This window comes from Myotis daubentonii, chromosome 16 (assembly GCF_963259705.1).
Source record: "Myotis daubentonii chromosome 16, mMyoDau2.1, whole genome shotgun sequence".
Classification (NCBI taxonomy): domain Eukaryota; kingdom Metazoa; phylum Chordata; class Mammalia; order Chiroptera; family Vespertilionidae; genus Myotis; species Myotis daubentonii.
The window spans coordinates 55,549,386-55,563,218 of NC_081855.1; the positions used below are offsets into that span (position 1 = coordinate 55,549,386).

At 49.7% G+C, this 13,833-nt stretch overlaps 1 protein-coding gene across 4 annotated transcripts in view; it reads left to right on the forward strand.

The window, feature by feature from the left end:
• The first annotated feature begins 630 nt into the window (after window positions 1-630).
• The window catches only part of TNRC6C (trinucleotide repeat containing adaptor 6C), a 73,850-nt gene continuing 60,647 nt past the window's right edge, over window positions 631-13,833 (forward strand). For all 4 annotated transcript variants that reach the window (XM_059671372.1, XM_059671374.1, XM_059671373.1 and 1 more), the window contains exon 1: window positions 631-763. The gene's annotated coding sequence lies outside the window, so the exon portion shown is untranslated. The remainder of the gene's footprint in view (window positions 764-13,833) is intronic.

A 13,833-nucleotide genomic window follows, 5' to 3' on the forward strand; every position in this document is an offset into this window, starting at 1 on the left:
CCAGGCCAACCAATGGGCCGAGGAGGGGTGCGGGGGGCGGAGCTGAGGCAGAGCGCCTATTGGCCAGTGGCCTCCGGTATGCAGATGCGGTGGAGTCACGTGCCAGAGGCCGGGACGACTTCCTGTTGGAGGCCAACGTGGGGCGGGGAAGGGGGCGCGAGCGCCCCGTCTGGCTGGAGCGGGGGGAGGGGGGTTCTTGTCAGTTAGAGCAACAAGATGGCCGCGGTGGCAGCTCCGCACCTCAGCGCGACGGCCCGGGGAGCCGCAGCCGCCGCCGCCGGCCCCGCCGCGCCGCAGCCCTGAGCACCGCCTCGGCCGCCCCCGCCGCCCCTGACAGGGCCGTCCGCGCCCCCGCCGCGCTCCTGCCGCCGCCGCCGCGGGCCCGCCCGAGCCGGAGGCGGACGGAGCGCAGCCGGCCGAGCGCCGAGCGCCGAGCGCCAAGCCCCGCCGCCGCCCGGGATCCCGGGTCGGGCCGGAGCTGCCGTCCCGCCCGCGGGCGCGAGGAGGAGGGCGCTTCGCGACGTCGCCGGGGCCGGACCTGGACCTGCCGGGACGCGCCGCCGCCCACCCGCCCGCGCCACCGCCGCCGCCCGCGCCGGGACCTGAGCCTGCGGCGCCGGCGCTGAACGGGCCCCCGCCGCCCGAGCGCCCCGCAGGCCCCAGGGCGGCCGCCCGGGTTGTTGTCGTCGCCGCCGCCTCCAGGCCTGCGCCGCCGGAGCCCCGCCGAGGAGCCGCCGCCGCCGCCGCCGGGGACGGAGCCCAGGTGAGCGCGGGCCGGGCTCCGAGGCGCCGCCGCTGGCCGAGCTGGCGGCGTCGCCTTTGTTCGGCCGGGCCCGGAGCGCAAGGGGTCGCGGGTCCCGGCGGGAAGGGGTGCGCGACGCGGGGCGACGGGAGCCGCTGCCCGCCTCGCGGGGCCGGGTGCGCGCGCGCGCGGCGAGAGCGGTTCGCCTTGCCCGGTGCGCGGGGGCGCCGGCGGGGTCGCCGCGGGTGGTGCGGTGACACATCAGTTGCGGCGTTTTTGAACGGATGCGGGTGGCGGCGGCGGGCTCTCCCGGAACGGCGCCCAGGGAGCTGGCGTTTCGGATGGCATGCCGCCGCCCGAGGGGGCTCGGGGTAGGGCCTCCGTGCGTGGTCCGGGGGCAGAGCACCCGGGCGTGCTCCGGGGAAGGCGGCCTGCAGTCAGGTGGGCTGCAGCGGCGCGGGCTGCGGGGCGAGGCGCGGGAGGAAGGGGAGCCGCGCCACCTCCCAGCGGCCCTGCGATCGGATCGCGTAACCCGAGCGCCTGGGCGCCACCTCCGCCCCTTTACCTTGCGGATGAGATTTAATGGCTGGATTCGCAGCTACTAAGACGTGCAGATGCGCGTGGAGGGGCTCCCTGCGCGGGAGCCCGACGGGGGAACCGTTGGCTGGCAGGCTCCGCGGAGCTGGGGCGGGGGGGCGGGGGGGCGGGGGGGCGGGGGGACCTCGCCGGGGATGCAGCGTCGCCGCCTGGATGGGGCGGGCGGGCGGGGGAGGAGCAGCCGCAGGTCCTGCTGCACCTACTGCGGCTTCGGGCGCCCGGCGGCGTCGGGGATTCTGCACCGGCGGAGCCCCGTGCCTGGGACCTCTGCCTCCCCTGTCAGAGGGAACCACCATTTGGTGCGCTCCGTTATTTCTAGGCATGAACGGCGGATTCTGAACTCAAAATGGTGCTCTGTCGATGTCCACCCCGGGCGTCTCAAGGAGTTGCAAGCTGGAGGCGCCTGGGTGGTTGAGCCCATTGTGCTGCCGAGGTCCGGGTTCTCTCCTGTGCCCGGTGTTCAGGTCGTCATGCTGCGGCCGGGGTCGGGGTCACTTTAGGATGACCCCTGTCAAGAGGCTGCTAGGGCCCTGAACGTGGCTGACCCTGCACAGGGCTTATTGTAGGCAAGTTATGTCCTACGTTTAGAATGGAGTAGCCATGGCGATGAGCGGAGACACTGGACGTGTGACTTGAATGATCTCAGAGGACGGTAGTGGCCGGTTGGAAATACGGAGGGGATGCTGACAACTGAGTGCTTAGATTCCAGACTTCCTTCGGTCCCATGTGAAAGGATCAAGGGTAAAAGCTAGCCCCAGGCAGACGAACTCGGTTGGCAGAGGGCACCTTGAAGAATTCACATCATTTCCGAACCACGGAGGTAGTGAGGTCTTTGGACACCTTTCAGCCTGGCACCCCGAGGATGCTTTGTTGGGGAAAATGATGTAAAATGAGGTTTCAAAAATGACCAACCCAGTTATGTTATCCACATTTATTTCATTGTTGCTGTTTACAGAAGACAATAGCCTGAATAACGGTTACTTTGTTTGCCTATACTGAAAGTTTGTTTTCTACAGAAAGTTCTTAATATTTGTATTTCCATAAGAATAGAGGTTCTTGGAATCTGTTGTGTGTTTTTTTATTTTTCACAGGTTGGGTCATGAGAAATTGAGAGCCTAGAAAATGGTAATAGTAAAATTATTAGTTAAGTTAAATCATACTTATGGTGACACAATAATTTCTTTTACTTGGCACTTCCTTAACCAGCAGAGAGTGTCTACAGCCCCAGATATTAGTATATGAGGATCTCCCTCAGAGGCCTCATTCTAAGTCTTCCATGCTTCTTGTCCCAGTCAAAGGCCTTACTGACCAGAACCTCCTGTTTATTATTGACGTCCGAAATTAAATAGGGGGACACCAGGCTGTCATAGGCTCAATCCTATTTCATTTGAGTTCTGGCATTTCAATATTTTAGTAGTAACCTAGGGTATATGTAAATGTTGATTTTAGATTTCACTCCTTACAGTGCTTATTATTGTTCTTTTTCAAGTGGCATATATTTTAACCACTTTCACAAAGATTATTTTGTAACAGGTTTATATTTATACTTAGTTGGCTCAGGAATTTTGGAACAAATAGTTGCATTATAGTGCTGATTGTGAGGGAAACTCCAGCGAACTGTTCCATTTGACCCTCAGTGATTAATACATACCATGGAGGAATATAGGAAACTTTAAATTACAGTATTTCTCACTGTCACACCTTTTTGTTAAGCAGCCAGCTTTCCTGAGATACAGTTGTGCTTTTCCAAGTGCTGTCACCTGGCTCACTTCCAAAACCAAGCTGGCGATCAGGACAGGGCTGGAGGGCAGCTTCTCAGTGAGGACACCTTTCCATTGGAGAGAAATGGAAGATAAATTCCGGCAGCATTGGCTGAGAATGGGGAGCTTGCATTACTACCCCACCTCCCAGTGAGGGCAGGGAGGCCCTGAATGTAAACTTATTCTTGCTGGACTCGAGAAAGCGATGCTAATTTTAAATTAAAAAAAAAAAAAAAAGATGATTAGTGGAAATTAGTCTATTTGTCCATTATTTGATTGAAGAATATAGAATGTCGTTGGCATCCTATAACTTCCCGGACAACTTAGCATTTTAAGGCTAAAGAGCCATTTTGAGACGACCTTTTGTGCCTTCCCCAGTAGGAATTGCCTCCGTGGGTTGCAGTCTTACGTCTCATGACTGCTCACCACTCAGGGCTTATTGTGCAAAGGTGGCATCGAGAAGATGTTAAAGACGGACAGTAGATGGCTGTGGAGTCTGAGACTGCTGCTCGCACATCAGCGTCGCATATGAAATCATTAAGATTTGGAGATGGAGCAGCAGAGATCGCTTAGCCAGAGTAGCTGACGCCTGTGGGAAAGCAGGAGAAAGGGAGAAACCAGGGGCAGTAACAGAAGCCTTGGGACCCAGAGGAGGCCAGGATGCGGGGGCAGGGGCCTGCGCAGATGGGCATGGATGGGCCTTCATGGTGGGGAGGAGCCAGGTAACTTTTATTTTGGTTTGTTGCCTTTCCTTGAAATTGTCTTGGCTTCTCACCTCATGATTTTGAAACAATCAAATGGGTTTTTACCTTTTATTCTAGCTTTATTTTAGAGGGCCTTCTTAAGTTATAGAAACCTCGTGAGAGAGTACTGGTGCTGTGTTCTAGTTTCATGATGACTGATTTCACGTGAAGGGGACTGGATTTTAGTTGCTTAATTAAGACACATAATATCTTATTTTTGTTTGAAGATGTCATAGATTAAAGTAGGAGAGCAGACCATCACATGAGAGCTAGCCTTTTTTTTTTTTTTTTTTAATATGTTGTATTACAGAGAGGAAGGGGGAGGGATAGAGAGTTAGAAACATCGATGGGAGAGAAACATCGATCAGCTGCCTCTTTCACACCTCCTACTGGGGACGTGCCCGCAACCAAGGTACATGCCCTTGGCCGGAATCGAACCTGGGACTCTTCAGTCCGCAGGCTGACGCTCTATCCACTGAGCCAAACCGGCCAGGGCGAGCTAGCCTCTTTTTAAGGTAGGTTTCAGGGTTTCTTTAAGCCAGTCTAAGTATGATTATCTAAAATTTACACATTTAAATAATTGTTCAGTCACTGCAAAATAATATACAATGAGCTTTCTTTAAGTAGACTTTAGTACAGTAAAATGTTCTCAATTATAAACATTCAGCTTATGTACAGCTTTTCAGGAGTACAATTATTTAAAGATATAAAGGTTACTTGTTGTCAGGAATAACGATATAACCTTGTATTGAAATAGTATGCCTGACATTGAAACCAAGAAACACATAACCTTTGCCCTCTGAACTTGTTTGAACAAATTGATTAATATAATCCTGTACGTTTTCTGTTGCGTAAATCATGCATTTGAACTGTAACTTATTTAATGAAAAGTAAAATGTGTATTTTTCAAATTCTCCAACTGGGATATGACAAGCTTTTGCATGTTAAAAACATGGTGAAAAATTCCTACCCTTTGTGCCATCTTTGGAGTTTTACTAAAAACTCCTTTCTTGGCCACAGATGCTGTCGGGCCGAGGCTCTTGCGGGGATGGAGAGCTGTTGCTAAGAGTGCCTCCTGCCTCGGCAGCACGCAGACACGCAGTCTGGGCCCCCAGCCACGGAGCATCCTGCTGTGGCAGACAGCGCGCACCCCAGCCCTGCGGCTGCGAAGCTCAGCGGCCCTGCTGCTGTGAACTCCAGCGTTCTGTGCTGGCTCAGTTCCCGCTGGGCACTGGGCGCTGGCTTTCTGACTCAGTACCGATGAGGGGCCGATGGGTGAGATACTTGCTCTAGTGGTGCGTTGCCCTTCACAAGGCCTCCCTCCACATTGGCCTCTTTGTGGAGACGCTTCTTTCTGTTGGAGAGGGACATGCCTGGGCGCCTGGGCCACAGCACAGGCCCCCAGAGTCGCCTGGCATCTCTCCCCGGTGAACGGATCCAGCGTGGTCGGTTCCCATCCTACTTCCTCGTAAACCTTTTCTGACACCAAAAACTTTAATTTTTTTATACAAAATAAGAAAATGAAAGAGCGCAAATATGTCAGCTCATCATCACTGTACAGCATTTTCTGTGACTAATCAATATCTGTATAAATTGAGATGATCCCGGTGAGCCTCTAGAATACTAACACCGAATAGTAATCTATTTGTTGTTGTTGTTAATCCTCACCTGAGGATATTTTGGAGAGTGGAAGGGGAGAGAGATGTGAGACACATGGGTTGGTTGCAGATGCACCCTACCTGGGACCGGAGATTGAACCTGCAACCCAGGTACATGACCAGGAATTGAACCCATGACCCTTGGGTGAGCGGGCCAGCGCTCTAACCACTGAACAACTGGTCAGGGCTGAACAGCTCCTTTTTTGTTTAGAGCAGTGGTTCTCAACCTTCTGGCCCTTTAAATACAGTTCCTCATGTGACCCAACCATAAAATTATTCTCATTGCTACTTCATAACTGTAATGTTGCTACTGTTATGAATCATAATGTAAATATATGATATGCAGGATGGTCTTAGACGACCCCTGTGAAAGGGTCCTTCAACCACCAAAGGGGTCGCGACCCAGAGGTTGAGAACCGCTGGTTTAGAAACTCTGCTTTCCTTCTTCAGAACATTTTAGAAATTAATGCTGTGTGGTATCTCCATAATGTCCTTCCTCTGAAGGCCTGAGCTGCAGGCCTGCAATACACAGTATCAAGTCAGAGGCCTCCCAGCAGCTGGCCCCTCAGGCTGCGTCCTGTCGATGGGCAGCCAGGCTCGTGCCAGACGCAGCTGCGTGCCAAGGTGGTGACTGGGAGGTGCGCTTTGCTGGGTTCGTCTTATGTGCACAGCCTCTCTTATTAAGAGGTCTCACAACTGAAATCAATTGCTTGGGTTGAGCCTGGCAAAGGTATTGTTTACTTTTTATTCCCAAAGATCATTTCTTTTTAATTACTCTTTTAATAAGCGGGGAAACCGAAGCTCAAGTAGCCATGGGGAATGAAGTAAGGCCTGACATTGGGAAATGGCGGCGTGGGCACAGCTCCCTTCTCCCCTTCCGTGCTGTGGGCAGTGCTCAGAGCAGAGCTGCTGGGGGGGCGGGGGGGGGCACAGGGCTGCCGCTCTGACTGCATTGTGTCTCTTACACTGGATGGAATATGAAATACGGCGGGGAGGGAACGTGTGGGAAGGGCATTCATAGGCTTTGTTCTCCAGGAGGCTGGTGTTTTAAAGGAGGCTTTCCTGGGGGGCGGGGGGGGGGAGGAAGGGGGGGCTGTGTGGAAGCAAGTAGATTGGAGTCATGGGGACACTGAGGAGCCGGGGGGGGGGGGGTGGTCATTAGAAAGCACCTTCTCAGGTGACCCAGATGTTCACTTAAAAACAATCTGCCACCGGGCACAGCTAATCTGTGAGCATCTACTCCGGGCAGTGTGCCAGGGGCACGCGTGTCTCATCCGCACAGCACTCCGGCAAATGGTTGGTCTTACTGATTTCATTTTATAGATGAGGAGAGGGAGGACAGACAAGGAAAGGAACTTCCGCGAGATCCTACGGCTTGTGGGAGGTGAGGCGGAGTGTAAACTCACGGCCCCTCACAGCCCTGCCCGGGATAAGTAGCGTGGAGGCTTGAATGGCTTTTAATGAGCCTCTGGCCTCGGCCTCGTGTGCGGAAACGTTAGCGGGGTGCCTGCTGGACACCTAGGGGGTCGTCTGAGTTTCAGCAGCACCTTGCAAGGGGCTCTGTTCCTGAGGTCGGGGAGGGGAAGCCGAGGCTGGTGGGTGGGCTCTCTCACCCACACTGCCTTCTGCAGCCCGGCCTGACACTTCCCCCTTCCTCTCCTGCACAGACGCGGCCACGGGAAGGGAGCACGTCCGCCCTCCTGGGGCGCCCATGGAGGGAGACAGGCTCAGCAGGTAAACAAAGCCAAGCAGCCTGTGGTAGGACAGCTAGGGAGCCATGTGCCTGTCCCCCTCTGGAAGATGCGGATGGAGGGGATGCTCGGAGGAGTTCAGCCGCCAAAGAAATATGTTTACCTTTATTAGCCTCGTCTTGCCCAAACTTTTGTGACTATCAAACATTGCTGCCCCCCCAAGCCATCTTCTAGCTCAGTGGGACAGACTTGGGGAGTGTGGAGAGAGGGAAGAGACGCAGGGGTCAGGCAAGACTTCGCTTGCAGGGTGCTGGAAGGTGGGCAGAATTTAGCTGGTTAGAAGGGATATTCTACAAGGAGACGAACGGACAAGCCATGTTTGGGGAACGTTTTGGAAAGTGACTGACATAGCACCTTGGACTCAGTATTTTTATTGAAAAAATGACAAGTCTGTAAGTGGAGGTTGGTGTTGGCAGTGAGGGTTAAAGGGGCTTCGTGGGAACTATTGATGGGCATGATGTAAACTCAGTGGTAGATGAGGAACTTCCACTGCACCAAGGAGTCGTCGATGGAGGTGGAATCGGAAGCAGGAAAGCCATGGCTGGTGCTGCGCCTCTAAGGTGATGCAGGCTTGCACGTGCGCAGGGGTAGGGAGGACTGGAAAGGCGCAGGGAGGAGTCGGCAGACCCGACAGGCCAGCGTGCTTGGCGAGAGCTGTGGGAGGGCTGAGTGCTCAGAGGTCAGGCACACAGGCCTGCTCCTGGGTGTGCAGGGAGGCCAGTGCGTACGGGAGCCGTCTTACATGCTTGCTTCTCTACGGCAGTGGGTCCCTTATTTATTTATTTACATCCCTTTTGGTGGGAACCACAGAGTTTCTAGTCTCATTTCCTCCTCCCTCTCAATACTTCTCCCATTATTATTGTTGGCATGCTTACATTTTAAAGTGTGTAGTGCTTTATTTAATGAGATAGCCATTCTAACATTGCCCTATAGGAAAATACGTAAGAAGATATGTAGCATGTGTCTAGAATGTTTTTACAAGCATGTCCCAGAGCCACAGCCTCCCAGCACCGTCTGTTACTGCCGTGTAGACACCAAACACTGCTCCTTCCAGTGTCTCACAGCGAGTCCTCGCCCAGGCTGGTGGAGACGGGAACAGGAGAGAGCATTTCAGAGGAGTGTACTGTGTGAGGGTCTGGGGTAGAGATCTGACTCAGCATTAATCCAAGCATGTAATGAGCCATGTAATAATGGGGCTCTGCTGTTAATTATGGTGAAGATTCTCAATGAAATTGAATTTTCTGAGTACCATACCCATAAAAAAAATCTTCACTCAGGCTTTATAAAACAGTTCCAAATATATTGTAAATGTTGTGGGTATTTGCACAATATTGACAGAAAATAGAAAAAAAATCATCAATATATTTCTGGGAAACATAAGATCAGATTATAACATAAATATATACCAGTATGAGTAATGCCTGTGTTGAAGTTATTAGAGTTTGTTAAAGGTTAGATAAACTTAATAGAGTCCTTAAACTTAAGTGATAATAGATTCTTTTTTAACAAAGAAAATAAAACTAAATAAAGGACTTTTTTAACCGTCCTGTAGAGTGGAGTGAGGAAGCTTTAAAGCAGACAAAAATATTTATTTCACAGTTGGGTGATGAGTAAGAACCGCGGCCACCACTGTACCTGCGTATATGTTGTGGTTTTATGTTTAGTGGGTGAGCATGATTGGTTCTCTCCATTCATTTTAGACTTTAAACCTGAGCAGAGCCTGCGGATTAATGCTTTGCAGAAAGCCTTCATTGTCGCTCATTTCTGTTAGATTTTGAGTTACTGATAGCAGAGATAACATTTTTGTATCTGTACAATATATTGTGGAGGCTAAGATTAAAGTTTTCACTTTAATTTTGAGTCACCTGTTCCTTCCGAGATGTTGCTTCCACCCGGGATGGAGGGGGCGGGAGGAAGCTGAGACCTCTCTAGGGTGGTGGCCAACCATAATTCCCAAGAGGCAGCCTCCCTGTGGGGGTTCCCGGGAGGTGTGAGGAGAGGGTGTGGGTGATGGTCTTAATGTCCTCAGGGGGCACCTGGCACTGTCTTCTGGGGGTGCCCATAGGAATGGGCAGTTCCCTTTCCCTGAAGCCCCTGGTAAGTGCCACCAACAAAATTGTGAAGAAATAATGTGACGTTTCTTAGGGACATTTGAATTTCAGGTGTGATAAAATTGTACAGAATAACGCCTGGTTGCCTTTCACAGATCTGGTGACTGTCTTCAGGTACGACCACTGCAGTCATTCTGGCCAACCCAGAATGTCCACTTAGCAAGTGTCAAACTTACTGCGCTACTCTCCACGAGGGAGGACTCTGTGGAAATCAGATTAGATTTTAAAAGGGTATTGTCAGCATTCTTTTTCTTGAAATCAATTTATGTGCACTCATAATTTAAGTACTCCTTTAGCAAAATTATTAAATGTGATTAATTTACTACACTGCCGATTTAATACCCTTCAGTGGCAGAATTTTGATTACATAAATCCTGCAGCCTACAAAAATGGCTATTTCTTATTAATTTGTGATTTCCCAACTAAGTCTGAAATTAGTGGACATCAATTTCAGACTTCAGGATTGCTCAGAAGTTTTCAAGCCTTTTATTTGCATTTCCCATAACCTTCCCCTCCCCTTTTTAAAATTTGCTCTTTTCACCTTTTCAGGGGTTTCTTTTCTCATTTGTTTTGGGAGGTTTTTTGTTTGTTTGTTTGCATTTTCTTTCCTGAAACTTTGAGCTCCATAGATGGGCGTTAAGGCCTGTTTTGAGACGATCGGGTCTGCTTTCTTTCATGGCCATGTATTGTGTTGTAGAGCCTGTTTGCTCTGAAGATACAGGTTCACAGCTGGAGAAAGGGTTCTGAACTTCATAATAGCTGTCGCCTTTGTTCTTACCATGTGCCAAGTACGGACTTCACGTCACCTCACTTACTCTCATCAGTCGGTGAGGAAGCCGATGCACCTGAGCTCTGTCACCAGCTCATTCAGACAGAGGAGCCGTCCCTCTGTGTGGGATCTAAGAGCTCTCTGGGGCCCAGACCTGACCTGCTTTAATTAAGAAGTTATCAAATGTTACATAAATCTCCTGCGTCTAATGGATTCACAGCCCCAAATAGAGTAATTTTGGGCTTTAAAACTCTAAAGGCAACACTGACTTTGATGTGTTTATAAGAAGCATTATTTAAATGTGAAATTCCCTCTTCTCCCTAACTGTCGCTCTGCGTCTAAACAGCCTGGGCAGGCGCAGGTCAGACGCACGGAGCTCTCACAGGTTTTTCCCCAGCAGCCCCGTTTTCTTGAAGCATCATTTGACAATTAATGTTACTGAGACAAATAAAGCTACTTAAAGGGGCTCTAGTTCTGAGCCACATGATATCAAGTGGGAAGACATGTCTGGAAATCTGTGTCACCTTTTAGCTCATGGGGAAGGCTAGAAGCGCTCTGCCTTTGATAAAGAAGAGCAGCATATGAATGGGTGATGGCTGCCTTTCTTCCATCTAATTCAGCTGCTTCCTATTCCATCGAAAACCTCTGTTGGAAAGCAATTTCCCTCACTTGACCCATTTTCCTTCCGCATTATATCTTCTTCTGGTTCCTCAACACAAAATGGGAAAGAATGCAGCTGCAAACCTGCAGGCTCAGGAGGCCGGGGACTCAGGCTCCGCCTTTGGAGTGAGCGCGCTCTTCCTTTCATCCTCTGACTCGGGTGAAGGGCTAGCAGCTCTGCTTCCTCACTGATTTCACAGTTTCCAGGAGAGAGAGAGGTTAAGTGCACGATTGGTAGAGAGACTTGTGGGTACAGAAAAAAATAGGTGTGGGGGTACGGATCTTGTTTAGGGGTTCGGACAATGTAAGGATGTTAGCATTTTAGTAAACATGTGCAGTAAGCCTAATATTAATATATCCGTATTTTTAAATGTCTCTGGACACCTAGGTCTCTTGATATCATTATCTGGTAATTTTTAACACCTCCATTAGTCACAGGTATGACATGCTATCCTGTGATAACATTTACTTCACATCCATGGTTAAGGGGCTTAAATTGGCTTCTGTCCTTGCCAGGTCAAATTCTAAATGTCCCAGCATTCCTAGCATAGAACCAGACTCCTTCATGGAACCTTCTCCACCTTTACTCATGTGAACTTTCTCTTCGCCATTGACACTCACGCCTTTGGTGACCTCATTCAGTCCCGTGACTTTAAATGCCACACATACCTGAAGACTCCTAAGTTCTATGTCACCAGTCTGGACTGCTCCCAGATGGAGCATTTGCATATCCGCTTGCCTCCTCTACATGCCGCTTAAAGAGCATGTCCCCCTCACAGGCCCAGGACGCCAGGCCTGCTCTGGCCCCACATCTTTCTGGTGCACACACCCCCCATTTACCTGAGAGCACCACATCCTTCTAGGCCAGCCATGGGCAAACTACGGCCCGCGGGCCAGATATGGCCCGTTTGAAATGAATAAAACTAAAAAAAAAAAAAAAAAAAAAGACCGTACCCTTTTATGTAATGATGTTTACTTTGAATTTATATTAGTTCACACAAACACTCCATCCATGCTTTTGTTCCGGCCTCCGGTCCAGTTTAAGCACCCATTGTGGCCCTCGAGTCAAAAAGTTTGCCCACCCCTGCTCTCGGCACTCCAGTCAAACCGTGGGAGTCCTCTTCCTCCTCCTTTCTCTCCATGCATAATCCACAGGAAATTAGACAGGAGGCTTTTAAATAACCCCCCAAAAAGAGGAGAGGTCACAAGGAAAGTTAGAAATATTTTCAACTGAGTTAAAAAAGGAAACACAACGTATCAGAATTTATGTGATACAGCTAAACTGTACTCAGAGGTAAATTCATAGCTGTAAATGTCTGTGGCAGGATTCTCTGAAGTGCACCTTAGGAAGGACTGCTACGCTCAACATCAAAGAATAATGACAATCTGTAAGACCCTCTCCCCCCGGCCCCACAAGGCAGAGCTGCTGAGTCCGATTCTTCAGGATTGAAGATTTGGGTGGTCCTGTCATGTTGAGAACCCTGCCTGGCTGAGGTTCTGATTGAGGAAAAAAAAAATCTGGGATGGACAGTGGAAAAGAAAGTCATAGACACCATCATGGCCTCAGGACCAGGTACAGAAGTGAGAACTGGAGTAATTTAGCATGTTTTTTCTTTGCTTGTTACATCTGGATGTTTAACTTTTTCCTTCCCCTTATTTTACATCCAAATTATTGGGAGTTAATTTGACAGTTTAGCCTTTGAGAACAGAATATTTCGTGGGACTGTACTGAAGGTAAAGAGTAAGGAGTGTAGCAGTGATGGTTACGATGGCTCTTAGGACTGTGGCTCCTCACTTTGGGGAGAAGGCAGAGCATCTTCATTTACGGGAAGATAGGTACATGCTGTTGGGTGCAAACTGTTGTCTTAATGCTCTGTGTAGTTCAGTGTGGGGACAGCGTCTGTGGAAGCTGAGTGCCAAAGCAACGGACTGTGCCAGTGTCTCATTCCCAATCTGTGTAAATTCCAGTCCGTCTAAGCCAGGGGTGGGCAAACTTTTTGACTCGAGGGCCACAATGGGTTCTTAAACTGGACTCAGAAGAAGGAGCTGCGGCCGTGTTTCCCGACGTTGCCATGTTAACACTGCTGCTGGTGAAGGAGCGGAGGGGAGAGCAAGAGAACCTTCTGTTCTTTCGGCTCCGCGGGCCGGATAGAACACCCGAACGGGCCGGCTTTGTGATACTGGAGCTGGGGTTTGGGGTGTACGCCAGGGGCCAGAAATCTCTGGGTGGAGAGGAACTCTCAACATTCTGCCTACCACAATATGAAATAGAAATAAGGAATAAAAGGTGAGAAGATGGTTTTGTTTATAGGTTGTATACCCAGAAAACTCAAGATGATGAGCTAAAGAGTTACTTGATGCAATATAGATCACTCAGTAACCTGGCCAGGTACCTACCAGCAGTAACCAGTTAGGTGATGCATGAAATATTGATACTATGCATCAGCGGTTCTCAACCTGTGTGTCGCAACCCCTTTGGCGGTCAAACAACCCTTTCACAGGGGTCACCTAAGACCATCCTGCATATCAGATGTTTACATTACGATTCATAACAGTAGCAATATTGCAGTTATTAAGTAGCAACGAAAATAATTTTATGGTTGGGTTACAACATGAGGAACTGTATTTAAAGGGCCAGAAGGTTGAGAACCACTGCTATACATAGTAACAAGAAAATATAAAATCCCTAGAAATGAGCTTAATATGTATAGGAAATGAATATGAAGAAAAGGACAGTGTCACTGAGAAGAGAGAAAGAAACAGATTTTTCTCAAGCAGGAAAATCAAATCCTACAGTTCTCAGTTCAAATAATTTGCAAGTTTAAAACAGTTCTAATTTTTAAAAAATACATATTTTTCTTTTGGAACATGACAAAATGGTTGTAAATTTCATCTGGAAGGATAAAAATATATATCTATATATATAAAAGGCTAAGTGTCTGTCTAACTGGTAGCTATGATGCGCACTGACCACCAGGGGGCAGACGCTCAATGTAGGAGCTTCCATGACACCCACTGGCCATTTAAAAATAAATGGCACCA